This window comes from Pinus tabuliformis, chromosome 1_2, assembly GCF_031772625.1.
Source record: "Pinus tabuliformis cultivar Carrire ecotype Pingquan chromosome 1_2, CPIR1, whole genome shotgun sequence".
Classification (NCBI taxonomy): Eukaryota; Viridiplantae; Streptophyta; class Pinopsida; order Pinales; family Pinaceae; genus Pinus; species Pinus tabuliformis.
Window position 1 is genome coordinate 1026276303 of NC_142298.1, and position 20311 is coordinate 1026296613.

General features: G+C 35.6%; 1 pseudogene; it reads left to right on the forward strand.

Moving 5' to 3' along the window:
* Positions 1 to 9184: 9184 nt before the first annotated feature.
* Positions 9185 to 19957, forward strand: LOC149209619 (uncharacterized; annotated as a pseudogene).
* The last annotated feature ends 354 nt before the right edge of the window (positions 19958 to 20311 follow it).

Genomic DNA, 20311 nt, shown 5'->3' on the forward strand with positions numbered 1-20311 from the left:
ATTTCTTTAAATTTAACAAAAACATTTCTTGTTGTAGCCTCTGTAAGATATAATTCAGATGTCTCACATATTCCTCCTTAGATTTGCTATAAACTAATATATCGTCTAGATATACTATTACAAATTTACCAATAAATTCCTTCAGAACTTCATTCATAAGTCTCATAAATGTGCTAGGGGCATTCGATAATCCAAAAGGCATTACCATCCACTCATATAGTCCTTCATTGGTTTTAAAAATAGTTTTCCACTCATCTCCCCCTCTAATTCTGATTTGATGATAACCAATTTTTAAATATAACTTTGTAAAATATCTAGCTCCACTCAAACGATCCATCAAATCTTCGATTCTAGGTAAAGGAAATATGTACCTGATTGTTATCTTATCGATTTCTCTCGAGTCAGTGCACATTCTCCAGCTTCCATCTTTCTTTGGACTCAACACTATTGGCACTACGCAAGGACTCAAACTCTCTCTAACTAGCCCTTTGTCTAACAATTCCTAAACCTGTTTCTTGATCTCTTCATTCTCTGTGCGAGTGATCCTGTAAGCTGCTTTATTAGGTAGATTTGCTCCTAGAATCAAATCTATGTGATGAATGATTTTTCTAATGGGTGGTAACTCATCAGGAAAATCATCTACTATAATATCACAATAGCTATCCAACATCTCTTGAATTTCAATTGGTAAATTAGAAAATTTTGTGGAAGTAATTACTACATTGGGTTTGCAAACCAATGCAAAACTTTCTTCATCTTCCTCCATCTGCTACAAGTACTCCTTTTCACTCAACAAAATGTTCTTCAAATCAGGTTTCTTCGATGTATCCTCTTCCTCTAGCGGCAACAATGTATGATTGGCACCATATTTGCTGAATTTGTATGTGTTCTTCTTTCCATCGTGCATAGCTCCTCTGTCATACTCCCATGGTCTACCCAACAATATATGACACACATCCATAGGCATCACATCGCACAGGATTTTCTCTCTGCATTTTCCCAACTGCAACTCCACTTCACATTGTTCATTCACTACCAACTGATATCCCTTTTGAAGCCATGACACCTTATAAGGTGTTGGATGTTTCTTTGTTTTCAACTTCAACTTCTCCACCACTTCTGTGGAGACCAAATTATTTGTACTACCACTGTCTATTATCATGTTACAACACTTCCCTTGAATCTTGCACACAATCTTGAACAAGGTTCTCCTTTGTGCTGGTTCAACAATTTCCTTAGCTGGTTTTAACAAAATTTTGTTGACTACCAAAGATTCTCCCTTCTCTGGTAAATTCAATTCATCTATTACCTTTTTTGCTTCCTCTTCAGATTTTGCAACAATTGCATTCCTCTTATTCATTCCTATATTATCTGGGCACTCATAAGCTCTTTGTCCCAGTTTGTTACATCTATAACATCTGACTTCTCTTCCTCTACCTTGGCCTCCTCTTCCTCTAGAAAAGCTCCCTTTGCCACTTGCATCACCTCCTATGGGTGCATGCTGACTTGAGCTACTACTTTCTCCATCTCTAGGTGTTGTAGATATTCCTCTACCACCTTGTCTTCCCCTTCCTCGAAAATTACCTCTATTTCTGGCAGACTACTTTCTCATGAGTTTTTCTTCAGCCTTCAATATCATCTGATAAGCCTCTTCTACTATTTTAGGAGACAATACACTTATCTCATCTTGAATGTCCATTCTAAGACCATTCATATATCTGGAAACCTTCTCATCTGTATCTTAAATTTGTCTTGCTCTTATACTCACTTTGTAGAATTCCTCTGTGTATTCCTTTACTATCATACACCTCTATCTAAGATTCCACATCTATCTAAATAATGTTTGCTGATAATCACTTGGAAAAAACTTACCTTTTAATTTTTCCACCATCCTGTTCCAATTCTTGATTGGTTGTTTGCCAAGTCTTCTTCTTTCTGCCTGCACTCCATCCCACAAAAGTGCTGTGTGTCCTTTCAGTTTCGTGATAGCAAACTTTACATTCTTTGCTTCATCTGTTTCTTCATAAGCGAAGAATTTCTCCATATCATTTATCCAGTCTATCAATTCCTCAGAGCTTAATCTTCATGTGTAGATTGAGACTTCAAGTCTAGGCTTGGATGTGGATCTCAATACTGACCTAAAGAATCTCATTTCAGGAGTTACATCTATAGGTTCTTCATCTTCTACAACTCCAGCTTCAGGTTCATTGACATCCCTAGCATCTACATCTCTTCCCATTTCCATTGCTTCCAATCTAGCTTGCATCTGTTGCATAGCTTGCAACACTTCAGCATTTGCAACTGGTCATCCTCTTCTTCGACCACCACCTCTTCCTCCAAATCTGAAATCCAGGTTGGATTTCTTTTTCTGATCCTTGAGATCCTGTTCAATGTTAGTAGGTTTTTCTAATACCACAAATGGTGGCCGGGCTACAGGCATAAGTGAAAAACGTTCAAATCCGAAAACAACTTCTTCAAGTTCAAGCCGAATTTCTTCTTGGATTTCCTGCGAAGTCTCAATGATCTACCTCCAAAGTTATTTATTCTACTAAATTAATATAACTACTTAATTTGGCCGCAGTGACAAGCGCTTCTACAAATCTTCTAAACACCGCACATTGAAATCACAAGCTCAATAGCAGGGTTCATATACTTGAATGATGCAATGCAATAAGAATGATGCAATGCAATATATTAGTAATCCTCATATCGCATATCGCTTTTCGCAATTCCTCCAGGCTAGGGTCCCTTCACTTATGATAGATGCGATGCAAGATCCATCCAATGGTCAACATTCATCAGTGATCCGACGGACACTGTGATATCGCACAGAGAACTGTGCGATGTTACCCACCTCACGGATCTGATAGATTTATAACCTCAATTTATAAAGGTTCAGGTCCAGACTTGAGATTAATGCCCAATCGACTCAAGACCCGATATTCATTGGATGACAACGACCATTATATCCTACGGCTTGCAGGACTTCTATTAACGCATAGTTTAATAACAGGCCAACCCCCATTGTTGATTGTGGTGCAATGCATTGAAAATGAAATCAACGGTTAACAATGAGTGCGACACTTCAACCCGATTAAAGAATCCATACACTTTCAAACCCCACAGTTGTTAATACACGACAAAAAGAAATTAAATGCGATCGCACAAAACTCTAAATGTTGGAAAATCAATGATACACAGAGATACTGCAGAGGGATGCAACATCTCCAGGATTGACCAATTGCACACAAAAATACACAGAGTTATGTTTTTTGCAACTTAATCATATATGTCCAAACAAGCCGAATCAATCAAAATCCTTTTACAATCATTCATAAATTACATAAATACTATTCCATTCTAACTATCAGATCCTTAAAACACTGGATCGATTTAGCCTATTCTTAAGAATATCTAATCTGGTTGATATTCTCCTCGAGAATCTCAACTAAATCAAAACTGCATGAATTAATTACAAAACCACTCAGTCCCTAAATCCTAGCTCAAATCCTATCTAGAAAGCTTGTAAATTGATAGCTAAAAGATCCCACTCCTTTGCTTGTAACTTTTTTTGGATTTTTGGAATAAGTTTGGAACCTTTTGCCTTCAAGCCTCATGCTCGGCATCATTGTGCCTCCCCACATGAACATGCATATCTATAACCATAAAAAAAATGAACAAATAAAATTCTATATCAACCATGATATCTTTGTTGTGAAAACTCGTTATGTATATGGCACAATATCTATTGTGCCATGCGAGCTTCAAATCATGAGATAGTGGAAAGCAAATTAAATCTAATATAAATCATGTTTTCATTATTAAGGGTGCATGAAATACTTTGATAGGGAAAATATTATTCATAAGGGAGGGAAAGTGCATAAGCATGCAAAAGAAATGAACTGTTACATATATCACTAAAAAAAAAAACATTCAAGATTAATTCCCACCTTCACATAATGATTGATATAGTTTATTTTCAAAGTCATGATAAACTACTCCCTTACATAAATTGATATGTGGTTGGAATGGGACTAAGACAGTCGGGCACATCGACTATAGCAATGGAAGATGTCCAAGCAAGGTAGCATTCATATAGAACTTGGAAATTCATGTTGCTTTTAAATACGATGTGCGGCATTCACAAAGTAAGTTGATTCATAGATGACAATAAAAAGTTGACAAAATATGTTAACATTCCAAGCCCGCATGGGATGCCATTTGTTACAATGAGTGTCTTGTTTATGAATGAGATCATGAATGAGTATCTTGTTTATGAATGAGAGTATAATATTCTCATTGTTTTCCATGACGAGGGATCTAAAATCTGTATGTATAGTAAGGGATGCGAGAAAAGATGAAAAATGATAAAATGATGGATGAGTGATGTTTTAACAATATATCATGACCATGTTTTCTTGCTTTACTATTTTTGGTTTAATAAGTTTTCAAAAACCATGATATTGCACTTATGGCAGTTGAAGACCCCATGCAGAGTCGATGGGTGAACATAAGAGAGAAAATAAAGGTTCTATTAACATAAAATAACCTCATGAGGGCATGGGAAGTGTTAAATATAGTGATAGAACATGACTTAATGAAGGTTGAAAACAACGATAGACAATCATGCATTTCTTGGAGAGTACACATATTACTTTTGAAGCTAAGTTTATTGAAGAAAAACTTCATATCAAGGAATTGTGTCATTGAAACAAAAGAGTTAATAGGATGGTTCTGTCAGTGAGAAGGAACCAAAACAAAACTTGTAAATAATTTTGATGGGGAGGATAATCAAAAATTGAAATGATCATTTTGTAATCCGCACTAGGGAGGGAATATTTGATAATAGCATGAGGATATTATTTTCAATGCTTGGCTGGAGCTCTAGGGAGTGAGATAATGAGTGATTTCATAATGATTAATCCATATACTAAGTAATGCAAGCTGGTAATTAAAGAGATAAGGCACATAAAATAACCACGACGATGAGAACTTCGGAAGAAGAGTATATCAAAGAGCATTGTGTTATTGAACATTTCAAAGGTAAATTCATGGTTTTAGCTTTCAAACTACTTCTTCTATAGAATTTATTTGAAATTTGTAATTGTTATAGTTAACCATTTGAAAACTGAAAAATAAATTTTTTTAACTAAAATACATAATTTCTCTACTTCAAATTTGTAGCAGAATAGAACAAAATTAAGGACAGATTCACACCCAATTAAATACATTGTTTTTCTAGGGAACCCAGCTGGGAAAACCATTTTCTTGATTATTGAGAACTTACTGATAAAAATTGAGAATTATATCTCTTACAATACAATTGTTTCAATCTAAAATCAACCTTGTTTTCCCTTCTTAATCTACCTTGAAACCTATGCAAGAATTTTGATCTCTGCTTCCTTACCAAAGGAATTCTTTCTTCTCCAATTCCAAGAAAGGCTTGTTCACCTTCTCTCACAAGCTCCAAGAACAACCTTTTGGTTCCTATTGTTTGGTCTAGAGATTTTCTAGTTAATAAAATTCAACATAACTAGTTAACTAGATTTAAGAGGCTAACTCCACTTAAGCGTTTAGTTCTCAATTTAACTCACACTAGAAAATCAAGAACTTGACTTTCAATTTCAAAACATCAGTTAACTGCCTCATGTAATCCTAATTTTTAGGGAAATTCCTAAATTTTAATAACTCTACCATGCACAAAAAAAGAACTCAACTTTGACTCCTTGAATTTATGCACAAATCAAATAATCATTTTTCTCACTAATTTCAATATCGTGCATCAACTTGTATATGCATGCTGACCATATGACCAAATATTGGTAGTGGGTAATTTTATTGCCATGAGAGTCAGGCCTCTTTTTTTTTTTTACTTTTTAATGACTTTACCTATAATTCCCTAGATTTAAAAGAGAAGAAAATGTTGGATAGTAAATGTTCCAATGAGTAAGGTGTTTCATATAATTGTCACTGATTGAGATGGAGTATCAAGCTAGACCTTGATTCCATACATTTACAAAGCAGGGCTATGAAAAATGTAATGCAACTTTCAGTAAACCTACAATATCTCTTATGCATGCAGAGCAAGAGAAATCAACACAAGGACATGACATAGGGTGATAGTGTAATGTTTTTGGGGTTAATTCTTTTTGAATAAAAAAAACAAACATAGATTCATAGTTTATTTGTAGGAACTATCATTAATTAGAATAGGAGTGATCCATACCTCGATTCCAAGCAAATATATCCAATAAGGATTAAATTGCAAGTAGTTTTACTTAGCTTATGAACATGATAGGAAATAATTCTTCAAGCTCCCAAAGGTCTAAATAGTTCACAATACCTCCAAACTTGGTTATGAATTGCCAACTACCCTCCATAGTTGGAAACCTGAGGAGGCTCTTTCTATGAAGCACATAACATTGAATTCTCGAATTACCTTTTGAAAGCATTAATACGATATGGAGAGTATGGTCCAATCAAGAGTTAAATGCATGCCCTGAAAAGAACTAAATTTCATGTTAAATAAATATACACAGAGGTATCACCGCTATCTTGGTGTGCCTAACTTACGATATGATGTATGTGTTGTATTTTTTACAACTTATGATATGTACTAGAGTCATCCCAGTATTAAAACATCAGGAAGTTGTATAGAATTTAAATTACACATTACATCAACTGGGATGTACCATTTTAACATATGCCAAGTATCTCCTCACCCCACACACACACACACACACACATATTCAATCAACCTATCATATCGACATTTAAATGTGGTTCTTTCACCTCAGGCATATGTTTTGGTGTTAAAAGGGTTAATTAATATGATTTACAAAGCATCACCTATATGGCTATGTTATATATTTAAGTCTCAATCTATATCATGTAAAATGTGCGTTGCAGATTGACATATTAGCTATGTAATGCACTTCTCTATGTATAGGTTGGATGTGGTTTATTGTAATTGATATAATACAAAGTGTAATGTTTATTTGGGTTAATTTCCCAAATTCTTTTGATCAATAATTTTTTTGTCTTGACAAAGTAAAATGAAAACCTTATTGAACCAGAAACAAACCCTATACCATTTTCAAACCAAATGATTGGCAGTTTCTTTAGGAAAACAACCTTTGGATCTCACACTTGTTATAGTGTTAAATCCTTATATCACCTAGTCATCATAAAGTATGATTTAAATCTCATCAAAAACATAATTGAATTGGTATGATGCACACTATAATAAAGGATCCCCTTATGGAACCATTTGTGCATAAACGAATAAACTAGCATAGTGTATTGATATCCTTATTGCACTTGGGTTGAGGGGACCCACATACCATTTTAATTTTAATTTGATCATTGACCTTGTATTTTTTCTTTTTAGTTTTTAGGAGAGAAATAATAAGAATCACAATGGTTTAGGTTTATTGTAGCTAGGTGTGTCAACACCAACATCTTGGAGTCTTGACCTTTCCTAAGTCATAAATACATGGTCCATCTGGGATATATCATTGGTGTTATAGTGGTATCTGATAGGTTTTATGTTGGAGCTTTCCCAAATTACTCGAATAGTTACTAATTCACCATGGTAAAGAACACCCAAAAACACACATCACATGTATTTATATAAAATGGCATAAATGAAGTGATGCATGCATAGTCCTTGTTGTATAAGTTTGAAGATAAATGTATAAAAATAGAGATTGTAGTAGTAAACACACGTCACATATTTTTATATAAAACAAGAATAATAGTTGCAATGCATCATAGTCCCTTCCTCTATTTCTATTGCTAATTAATGAAATCAATATTCCACATTTTCGTCTCCAAACACACTCCCTCGGAATGAAGCCTATTGTACATGGACAAATGATTAGGGTTACAGATTACGCCTACTGTTGTGAGATCAAAATACTTTTGAGAAATGGTGATGAGAGGTTTACAATGTGAATGTGTATTCATTATAGATTATCGTTTCCTATTATTATTTTTTACTTCAACCCTTGGAAGCAGTCCGAAGGTAAGAAGATAAATTTGAACATTATTAATAAAATAATATTATAGCCTATTATGTGGAACTTAGCTCATTGTGTAGAGGTGTAGCTCATTTATCTCATTTTGTGGGGCACCCCACAATGAACTAAGTTCCACACAATAGGCTAAGTTTCCCCATCTTAGAATGTACAAAAATTATTAGTTGTTCTATAAAACTTCATTATTTAAAGCATCAATGTATGCTACTGGATAATGAATTTAATGCATGATTGAAATGTGTGGGGGTGTGGGCTATAAGTCTCACATCATTGTGCAAAGTATGAACCATTTCCACACAATGAAAGCATAAAGTACCGAAAATCACCTTCAATGTTTAATTTGACCCTCCTATGAATCACTCCTCTAATTGCACACACTTAATTGATTAAAGGCTCTGTACATTGTGCAGAGCACTGCACTCCAAAGACCTCCGCACAATGAACTTCCATCACAACTCCCTCACTAGAGTTCATCCTCGTCGCTACACTATGAATCAGGGTCGTCTACATAGGCAATGATAATGCATAGTCACAGTTACTCAGAAAGGAAAACGAGAGGGAAGTATGAGCGACACACCAAGATGCCAATGATGAACTTTAGTAACTGGAAGGAAATGATCGCTCCAACCACCTACAGGATCCAATAGAGGATGCCTTTGAGAATGGCGATTTGACTACCAAGGACCAACCTAAACATGATGCTGAGAACTAGTTCTGTGTTTCCCATTCGTTTAGATCTGTGAAACTTTTTTACATTTGTTGAATCTACTCCCTATTATAGAGTGAGAATCTGATTCAGATTATTATAGGATTTGGAATAAAATTTTACTAGAATTTGTATTCAAATTTGAATGGAATGACCTTTCTAACTTGACCGAACAAGAATACTAAGCTACTTAAAATGGATTACTCATGGTTCACGAGCATGATTGTAGGTGTTCTTGGAGTAAGTTACATGCCTTGGAAGCAGACACATTGAAGTTGGATGGAGAATATGTTTAGTAGAAGATGCAATCAAACCCTAATATTGTTACATAAGATCACTGAACCACTCTATCTACAAATTGCTAGAAAATAATTCCTAGCTTTATAATTTCTCCCATGATTTGTAAATTGCAAGATTCATCTAAGGCTTATCCTTAAATATGACTGTTTCTTTCAGGTTGCAATCAATTTTCCTCTCTTGTAACGATGGCATAAACATGTTTTTCGATGCTACAGAGGGTGTATCTCATTCAAGTCTATTTCAATCAGCCGATCCACTTGAAGGTCCTCCATCTCATAATATCTGTCATGCCCAAAGTTCCAATTTCATAAACAACTCCATCTCTAGAACCCCAGTCAACTATCATTACCATTCAAATAATCCTTCTTTAATAAGGCATTCTCCAATTCTTGTGTTGCAATTCATGGCCCTTATTAGGGTACATTAACGCACACTACTCTAACTGATAAAAGGTGGAACCACAGTTTGATTGAAAAACAGAGGCGGAAGGAGATGAAAACGCTCTTTTCCAGGCTGAGAGCGTTACTTCCAGAAGAAAATCTTCGGGTACGTTTTCTTCACTTGGTATCTAGGGTTTTCTGCTTTAGAGGCATCTAACTTCAAAGTATTTGTTAGGGTTTTTTCACTTTTTTCATCTCCTTTGCTTCAGTTTTATGAATTGGCAACTTCATATCTTGTTGTGCAGGGAAAACGTGCAGAGTCAGACCAAGTGCTTGGAGCTGTTAATTATATTCGTCATCTACAGCAAAAAATCGAAGATCTCTCAAGAAAAAGAGATAGAATGAAGACCAGTTTAGCTAGAAAAGAAGAATTTCCCTTTGTGGGCATTCAATCCTCATCTAAGCAGAATTTTTGCAGGAAACATCTGCGATTCCAAGGATTGGATGGGAAAATCACTTCCATGAAAATAAATTTCTCCCATTCCAGTGTTGAGGTCTCCGTTAACGCGTTCCAAGATCAGATTGTCTACTCCGATCTTCTAATGGTGTTGGAAGAATGTGGGCTTGAAGTTGTGAACACTACATCTTCTATCATCAATAATGCATTATTTCATACCATGCATAACAAAGTATTTTCCTATTCTCACGGAAACAATATGATTCCATTTCTTCTTTACCAGAATCTAAACATAGATATTTATATAATGTTGCAGGTGTCTAATATTGACTATTTTAAGATGGACAAACTCTTTGAAAATATTTCGCAAATCATATGCAAATTGTATAAAGGGGAAGGTCACTGCAGACCAATTAGTAGATGGACTACAACTATCTTGGCCTTATGCAAAGCTCCGTACAATGAGCTAAGTTGAGACTTCGCAATCTAAACTTGATGATTTAACACACACTCTGGTATTAAGATTTCAAAGTATAAGTAATTTACTCACCTATGGTTTGGAATTTTAAAATTTAAAACAATCACAAAAATTTCATAAAACATTTTAATGACTCGCAGGCAGGTGGCCCAGAATAACATGTGTATACATCCATCATAGCAAAGTGACATTATTTTGTGGAGTGAATGTGAACTCATTATTAAAATGGGAAATATTTGAAATAAATATGTCGTTAAGTCCATAACAAGTTTTTTTATGTGGAAGATAATTATAGAAGAATGTGTTATTTCCTTTATGTGCATCAGTTTAATATATTTGTGTATGATGAACAAAAACCAAATTGGTGCGAGAGTCAAAGGAAACATGACTGGGAGAAGTTGTTGTTAGTGTGCTTGTAGAAAAATGTCTTTCTACATAGGGCCATCATTTTCCAAATTAAAAACATTATGCAGAAGTTCAATGTGTGGAGGTCAATGTGCAGAAGTTCAATGTGCGAAGGTCCTTGTGTGGAAGTTCACTATGCCTTCATACAAAGACTTATGCACAATGGAATTCCACATAAGTAGGGACTACCAGTAATAAATAGCACATAACAAATTTAGTTCCTAAGGCACAGCCAGGGGAAGGTTATTATACATGTCGACTGCATGAGTCTTGGTAAATAATTTTGAAACATGTCCAACATAGAACTAACTCTCAACTTACTCCCCACAAGACTATGGTGCACATATGTGGGAATGGCATGCTAGCAAGATGTTGGTAGCAGAGATCCATAGCTCTTTGGAACACAATATTTCCCCCCATCGGGTTCTTTAGGAGGTCATACTTCATTGAGAAGAATATGGCTAATCTTTCGGACATCTAGCCACTCATATGTGACAATAGATTTGGAATGGTTAAGGTTGGATTTGCGATTGATGATGCACCAAGAGAAGTGTTCCATAGAACCATCATGTATTGAGATTGAATATTCGTAACTGGTATTGAGTTTAAATCTAAGTGGTTTGTGTTAGATTTTGATATGAGAATGCCACCACTTGCAGTCAGTGACAATATTTTGGCCTACTTCGACGAAAAGAACAATTTCCAGCAAGTTTTTGTCCACACATTGGCCACTAGGAAAAAGATTAATCTCTTCGATGTCTCTAAGGCCTTCACCCCAACTTGTAGCATGCAACATGTCTTGGGGTTTATTTTAAAAGGAAAAAGAGTTTAAAGGAATGGAATTGATGAAATTATCTGCATAAGTGTGAATAATCCATTCATGGTCAAGTATTGGGCGAAGACATATACAGATAAAAAACATGTCAAGTTTCTCGTAGATGGTTCTGCAAAGTGCATCTATGTGTTGTGTTAGGGTCCTATGATTCATAGGATCAAATGATGATTGGATGTTTTCTTTCAGTATTTTAAATTGTAAATAATATTGCATATAGAAAATGATTTCCATATATATATATATATATATATATATATAATGAAAAGAGGGTATATATATATTAAAAAATAGAAAAATGGAAAATGATAAAAGAACCCAACAAAAAAGAAAAAAATGTGAAAGTCAGGGAAAATTTTAAGAACCCCCCCTAAATTTACATGTATAATAAATGGGCTAATCTCCATGGTATATAGGAAAAATGGAAGGCGATTTTATCAATAATATGATATGTATATATAATTTTTTGGCGAATCTCTCACCAGGCATGGCGAATATTTTACTCAATTATAAAATCTATCTCTCACCACGCATGGCGTATATTTTACTCAATTATAAAATCTTGTGTTTATTGAATACACAAATGAAATCATTGCATTTCTTTAAAATATCTTTTGAAATCAAAATTATCAAAATTACATATCGATAACCTAGTGGGTGTAGGATAAAATTCACCCGTGGCATTCACAGAAAGCATGAGAAAAAACCTAATACTATATATAAAACCAAGAAAAATATAAATTCATCACTTCTACACAAGTATGTTCCTATTTGCAATTAGAAAAATTACCCAAATTACAATCTGTTTACTCCAGCATATGTTGGAAAGTTTTAGAAGGATGACTAGTGTAATCAATCCATTCCTTTTAGCCTTGGATTTGTTTCAGTTTAAAACAAAAGTATACAAATATACTTGTCCAATGTCTATGCTTTAACCATTCACCTTAAGATGTTTTTACAATATAATTTCCTAACCCTATTTAATATCTTCATTATCATAAAAACCAACCTATATCCATCTTAACTCCACATCTACCACTCTTAGGGTGATGAAATCTATTTATCCCTCTGAGCACTTGGTAGACCTAGAATTAAGATGGATCTAAGATGATAGAATTTCCCCTTTAAATAGTCTATGCTCACATGAATACCATGGTATTACCATGGGTCAATACCATGGGTTATCATAAACCTCGAGCTTAAAAATTACTATTAGTAATTTATAAAAATTAATAAAATTAATAGTTGATTTTTATTTTATTTTTTATTTTAACCAAGCTAAAATGTTTAACATACATTAAATTACAACATCCATTTTTACTCTTGATCGGATCAAATATTTTTTCACTCTATGCTTGTTTTCATATCACGATATTTGATACCTCTCGGGGGTTAGTAGATCTAGAGTAAAGATGGATCTATGCTCGTTTAATTCCCCCATTTAAATAGGCTACATTCCAGGTGAATACCATGGGTCAATACCATGTGCCATTTTGGTGAATACCATGGCTCAATACAATGTGCCATTTTTATTTTTATTAATACTAATATTAGGGTAAATAATGTTTTTTTGCATGGTATTAATAACAATCTAGTCCATGGTATTTGTCCCATAGTATTTTGCCCATAGGTTTCACCTAAATATAACGCATTTTTTGAGTGTTCGTAAATATAAGGTGACTTATGGAGTAAATATAAAAAAATGTTTTATTTGTTTACCATACCTCTCGTTTATTTATATTTCTATTAATTTACCATACCTCTTTCTTGAGCCTTCATAAATAGAACGAGGGTTATGGACTAAATATAAAAAGAGGTTTTATTTATTTACCATGCACCTAGTTTATTTATATTTTTACTTATTTACCATACCTTTTGAGTAAGTATAAAAAGACGTTTTATTTATTTACCATACCTCCACTTTACTTATATTTTTATTTGTTTACACCCTTGCATGTATATAAGGTGACTTATGGAGTAAATATAAAAAATGTTTTATTTATTTACCATACCTCTCATTTATTTATATTTTTATTAATTTACCATACCTCTTTTATAAATATGGTATTTGGGCCTTTGGCCCATAGGATTCACTTAAATAAAAGCTATTCTTGAAAATGGGCGAATGGATTCACTTAAATAAAACCTATTCTTGAAAATGGGCAAATGGATTCACTTAAATAAAACCTATTCTTGAAAATGGGCAAATGGAAGGTTGTAACTCTTAATTTCAAGGGCTAAATTTACTTTTTTTACCATCTCCCTTAAAATAAGGTGGGATGTTTGAGGTTATTTGTAAAAATGTACTATGATACAAAATATTCGCCCACTAAAAATTTAAAACCCCTTAATTTCGCCAAAGGGCAAACATTTTCCCCTAAAGTTTTCTATGGTGAAAGTGATGCCAGTTGAAGTGTCACTAATAGTACAATAATTTTTGGAGAATAAATTCATGAAATTGTGTGCAGCTTGTTCAAAATTCCACAATAATTCTTTTTGTTTGAGACATATTATTTAATCATGTTCAAGCAAATTTCAATTTATGTCAATTTGATTAGAATGAATAACTTAGGCAAACAATGTAATCTTGGCTAAGATTAGATTAGGTAGATTAGGTGAATAAATTGATCCAACAATATAATATGGATTAGTCAAATTGGTAGGTTAGTTTTGTTGTTTGAATAAGTGTTTTTAGTCCTTTAAATGGCTAAATAAATGAGGGCTTGCACTCCAAAATGCACCCTAATTTCTTTTAATCAAGTCAGTTTCCAAAAAAATTGAACTTATTATCAAAATGGTTAATGATGGCTATTATTTGTCCAAAGTTTGGACCTTAGGATAAAAATGTATGCGAGTTATATGAAATTCATTCATGGGAATTAAACCTCCCACATCTCCCCACTCTCGATCACAATCTACTTTCCATCGAAAGGCTCCCAAGCCTTTTTGCCCCCCCCCCCCCCCCCCCACCATGTTTCGCTCTAGCAACGGGGGGGGGGGGGGGGGCATCCGAAAAGGTGGTTTGCCCACCGAGCCCTGCCACTACGTGTCCTCAAATATTTTTCAAACCTCCCCCCTGACTTACAACAAACCACTCACACCCCCTCTGAAAATCGCTCATCCCTCACTCCTTTCCCACCAACGGTCCCACGGCCCATTCACCTATCACATGCCACCATGTCAACCGACCGTTACAGCTTTCCATTTCCATCCTTCCTGTTGTGATTTTTCCCATTGTCGAGTAAATGCTCCTCCCAAATTAACCATTTCAGCCAACGATCCCAATCTTTTGTAAACCTATAAATCTTTTCTCCCGCCCTCGATTACACTCTTTCCTCACTCTCCTACTCTCAAAGTGCTATCAATCCTCTGTTTCTGCTTGCCTATCAACTGTTGCTGACAAAGTAATTACCTACAAGTTATCTTTCCTATGCAATTAATAGTCATCCTCTACAATTTTACTCAAATTATTGCAATGGCCCCTAAAACTAAGATTGATGCCACTGTGGTAATCCTGATGCTCTCTCCCTCTATGGATTTAGACCACATTCTCTTAGTCGACAGAGGCTATAAAATCATTGAAACACAGTGTGAATTTGATCTCTTCAAATAACATTGCTGGGTTCGTGACACCTATCTTGATCAATCCGATGAGATTAGCCTATGGAAATCTAGACTACCCCTGTCGTCTTTCCCCAATCCTATTATTTCCCTAAATTCTTCCTCAAGTGCCATGCATCTTATCTCTCAAGTAAGAGAGCTATCATCTCCCCTAATGGTGAAATCATTTTCACCATTACCCTTGAGAATATAAACCAGATGTTGTAGGTCCCACATAGTGAATCCCTGACTCCCTTTTCCATTGAATCTCTTAAAGAAATTTACCAAAAGCTCACTTTTCCCCAGAGAGCAAGGATTTTTGAAGTTTTCCTGCCAGAAGATTCTCAATTTCCCAAGAAGAACCCCCCTTATCCCTCTTCTATTTCCCCCCAAAGAACTAAACAAATCATCTCTGTCTTGTCTTGCCTACTTGGGTACTTCTCAGATGAATGGGTAGATGAGCCTATTTTAGGCTTTTTATCCACCCTTTCCATAGAAGAAGGATTGTCAGTCATCTTTGACTATGGTCACTTTCTTGTAGATGTAATACATGAACAATTCCTTCAGTTTTTAACTGAAGGAATGTTTAGATATTCTTCCATTCTTATGCATATGTTTATTTTCTACCAGACAAATAGGTTTCCTTTTGCAATCCAGAAAACCAATCAGCAAGGAGAGCCTTAGTCCATAATCTTTGGGACTTCAATTATCATAAAACAATCACAAGAGTACATATTCCAAGATTTTATAGATCAGTTTGTATATCTAGCAGCTAAATTGTTGAGTTGCCAAGAGATTCCCAGGATCAATGAGGACATTCAAAAGGTGTTTCATCTCAGTGAGCATGTGAAGGTAGGAGATTGATATTTGTAATAGTAATTTGCAAAAATCAGGGTTTATGGATTCGAGTTGCCACTCTATAAACTGCCAAAATACCTTCCTATGAGGATATTTTCCTTGGATTACATCAGGAAAGTAATCCAATCACATAAAATTCATTTTGTGGTAGCCAAGAAGAAGTCCCAATTCAAAATCAAAACACAAAGAGGGAAATTTATCTATAACTATAGAGAAGTAGGAGAGGATGCAAACCTCCTACTAAAAGGAATGAATTTTCCCCTTAGCTTCAAATGGTCATATGACCCCTTTGGGGTTATTTATAAGCTAAGGGTGGAACAGAAGAAACCATGTATGTACATACCCAGAGACCAAATATTGAGAAATAAATTAATCAACATGATTGGGTAGAGAACACATTGCAGGAGGTTGAAGAGTAGGTGTTATCCAGAACTGCCTCAGAGACTCCTACCCCTAGAGAGAATATTGAGAAAAGACCAAGAGAGGACGACTCCCCTTCAGTTACAGAATTTCAGCCAAAGAATTCAAGATTCATTCAAAAAATACAAAGACAAGATCCAAGGTGGATTTCCCACCATTGGAGGAAACATAGGATACTATTGTGCTATCTGGCCTACATACTTTAAAGTTTGGTAGCAGCACAACTCATTCTCCATCATCCTTAACCACCAAAGAGAATCCAGCTACAACACCTCGTACACCATAGGCATTTAGAGAATAGAGGCAGCGTGATATATTTCAGAGGTACAAAGAAATTAAACAGAGGAATGAAGCCCTCCATGATAACATCTACACTCAATTTAGGAAGTAGTCTTCCTCAATTCAACATAGGCTCATTTCGGCCTATGACTTAGAGAAAGGGAGAATGCATATGGAATTCTTACAGGCACGGGTTCCTCAACCTCAGTCAACCACTAATTTCAAGCAGACTGCATTTGAGTTTGAGGCAAAGGATGTCCATCCTTTCGATCAGATTGGCATGCACAGGAAAACAAGAGAAATGGTTTATTCAACCTTCACACAGACTTCCCTTACTTCTTCTAAACTACAACTGTCTTTGAACAATGTTCAATCACAACTCAAACTGGAGAAAGTTTCCTCTCTGGCCAAAGACAAAATAATTAAATATTTAGAGTAAATGCTGATCAAAGCAGGTTTTTATGCAACTAAGTTAAAGGCCATGGAAATTATTATTAAAAAGAATAATGTTGACATAACATCCCTGAGAAAGAAATTGAAGTTTCCTGCCACTGAAGATCCCCAGGTAAAGGAATTAGGAGAAATAGAAATACATAAAGAAGAAATGTTGAAGTTCTTGATTGAACAAAGTGCACAGATTAAGGAAATGGAGGTAGAGATGGATAAGTTGATCGAAGAGAAAGAACATATTTCTTAACTTGTTATGGTTCCTCTTGATGCAATGCCTATTGCATCACTAATTCAAATAGGAATTCCTACAACAACTACAACAACATGAACATCCTCCTCTACAACACCACTTTCTTCCTCAACTACAGATGATTCAATCAAATTGGCTCATCCAATGGAAAACATCTCGATACAAAGAGAAGAAATTAAAACATTGAGAGAAGATGTAAAAGTCCCACAGGAACAAAGCACTATCTATGAGAATTATCTCCTGACAAAGATGCTAAAATCCTAGACTCTTTCCTAGATATTGCAGCAGATGGAAAAGGAAAATTCCATGGGTAATACCCTAGAATAGGTTAAAGAGAACATTTGAAAAACGATAAATGAGCCCATGATAGAAATCTAGCCATCTATACAAATTATATTTTAGCAAAAGGAATTTATTAAGAGATCTAATGAAGCTATTGAAAAAGTAAAAATGCAGTTGGGTGATAAACCCAGTGAAGATATAGATTTGTGTGTCAACTTAGTGCAAATACCAGCCAAGAGCATGGTAATGGACATAGTTGTTGCTGACATACCTCCTAAATATGGCATGCTACTGTCTCGTTCATGGGAAGCTAAACTTCAAGGAACCCTCCAAATGGATATGATCTATGCTACAATTCAGGTGTTTGGTCGAAATAAGAGACTATATAGGGAAAAACTCATGAAATTTATGGTTACTTCTCAGGATAAACCTCATGATTATCCCTTATATTCAGTTCATTCAGACCTTGATTATTTTATTTTGTATAATGATGCAATTAAAGAGGAACAACTTCCCAATGAAAACACTGAGTTTTGTCAGACTGAGGAATGCTAAATAGATATAAGGGAACATGATGAACTAGATGAACCTTTGTGGAATTCAAGTTTTGATGGAGTTGTTAGTAAAAAATGATTAGGGGAAGGCATATGGGTTTCAAATTCACAAAATAATCACTCAGAAGGCCATTCATATAAATTCAATTTCCAACGTTCTAACAACATGGTCCAGTATGAAGCCTTAATTTTAGGGTTACAACTTTTAAAGCTAGGTTCTAAGCGAATTAAAATACATGGTGATCTGAAAATCACGCTCTTAGGCTTCTTTTCTAACTTACAAGAACCTCTCCCACTTCCAAAGCTTTAAATTTTCCCAAGTCTTAATGATTAACCAATGCAGAATTAAGAAATGCCTGAGAATATAGTTGTATGCTTGTATTTGTTTATGTTATTATTGAGTTCTTATGTTCATTCGCTTATGTTGATGTGAAACACAAATAAAAGCAAATAGAGGAGCAATTCAACAAACCCATAAGACAACAGTATAATATGGAGTTCACCCTGATATCTTGGGCTACGTCTCCTTGAGCTCTAATCAACTTGATTAGGCTCTATGGGATTATGGCTTCAATTCTTTTACAAGTGCTACACTTAACTCCATTGGTTTACAGCTGAACCAATGGGCTTAGAATTCCATCTCACCCCTGGCTCTCCTTGTTCTGCAGACAGGTCTAGGCTTCTCTGGACTTGAATCGTTCAGTTAGTGCTCTGAGCTTCTCGAGCTACTAGCTTCTCTGAATCCCTCAGAATTCTGCATTTGTCTCTGGAACTCCTTCTCCTGTCCCCATTTCTTGGTGGCTCTACTTATTATAGTGAGCTCAATTTGATTCTCACACCACAAATACAATCAATAGGATTGTACTTGGATTCCCCAAGTCTCTCTAGAGTCTGCAGATTCTCTGGAGTACACAGACTCCCCTACTCTGTCTTAAACCTAGCTCACTTGCTCCTTGATTGTTCTTCACATCATCTCGGCTTTGGTTTCTCTGCTTCCAGGTCTTCTTACTACTTCCCTTTAGCTCTCCCCCCTTCTCCTCTCTATCAGTATGTGGCTTTAATGCCAATCTGCTTCCTTGTTGTTCGTTTCTGCTTCTCTACTTTATGGTTCCCTACCTCTGTTCGTTCAAATCCACTCTTTTCGGTTACAGTATCTACATAACGCCTTATAGGGAGGTGGTCACCTATTCCTTTAACGGATGAGAATATCAGGTTCATCGGAAACACTTGATCATTTGAAACAGACATTATTTCCATTTAATCCAAGAATGCCCGCGAAACACGAACCTTTGCCAACTCATCGTCCATGTTAGACTTCAAATCTTATCTGCCTCAGCCTATTTCCCTGTCAAATCTGGTCATCCATCAGGTTTCTTCTCTGTCGTTGATCTGGCGCCTCTAGATCCTACGGTCTCTGTCCATATCGCGCAGGTAAGTTTCTCGACCATTACTCACGCGATGTAAGCGGTTTTCTCTCACATCCACTGGACGTGTGTCACCCGGTGTGTGGCATCACGCTGAGCTCAGCCAAACCCACTTACCACTTGAAGTGCATGCAATATCCTGCCGGTTTTGGGCGCGGGACCCGCCTTCTGATGGTTTCGGCGATTTCCGTGCAGTTCTATGCCTTTCCCTGTGACCAAGCGATCAGGGCTTTCCTTTACTGAGGTGGACGCCCCACGAAAGCATTAATTGCATATCAGAAACCACCTCTATTTTTTGGATCTGACTTCCTGTTTTTCCAGTTTGTGCCAACATGCAGTTACCATGGGCCAACGATCTACACACTTTAATTGAGGGTCCCCATTGCTCTGTGATGACCACAAATTGCCATTGTTTAGAGGTTATTTCTGATAAGCTCGACATCCATAGCACTTGGAAAATTTGGTATAAATTATAGAGAGTTCATGAAGACTTAGAGAGTTTTAGGATCCATTTTGGATCACACCTTCCCACTAAAAGAACTTTTGGTCCACCAAAAGACTGATAGACTGATCTGAGCAGTAAAATGATAGTAACAG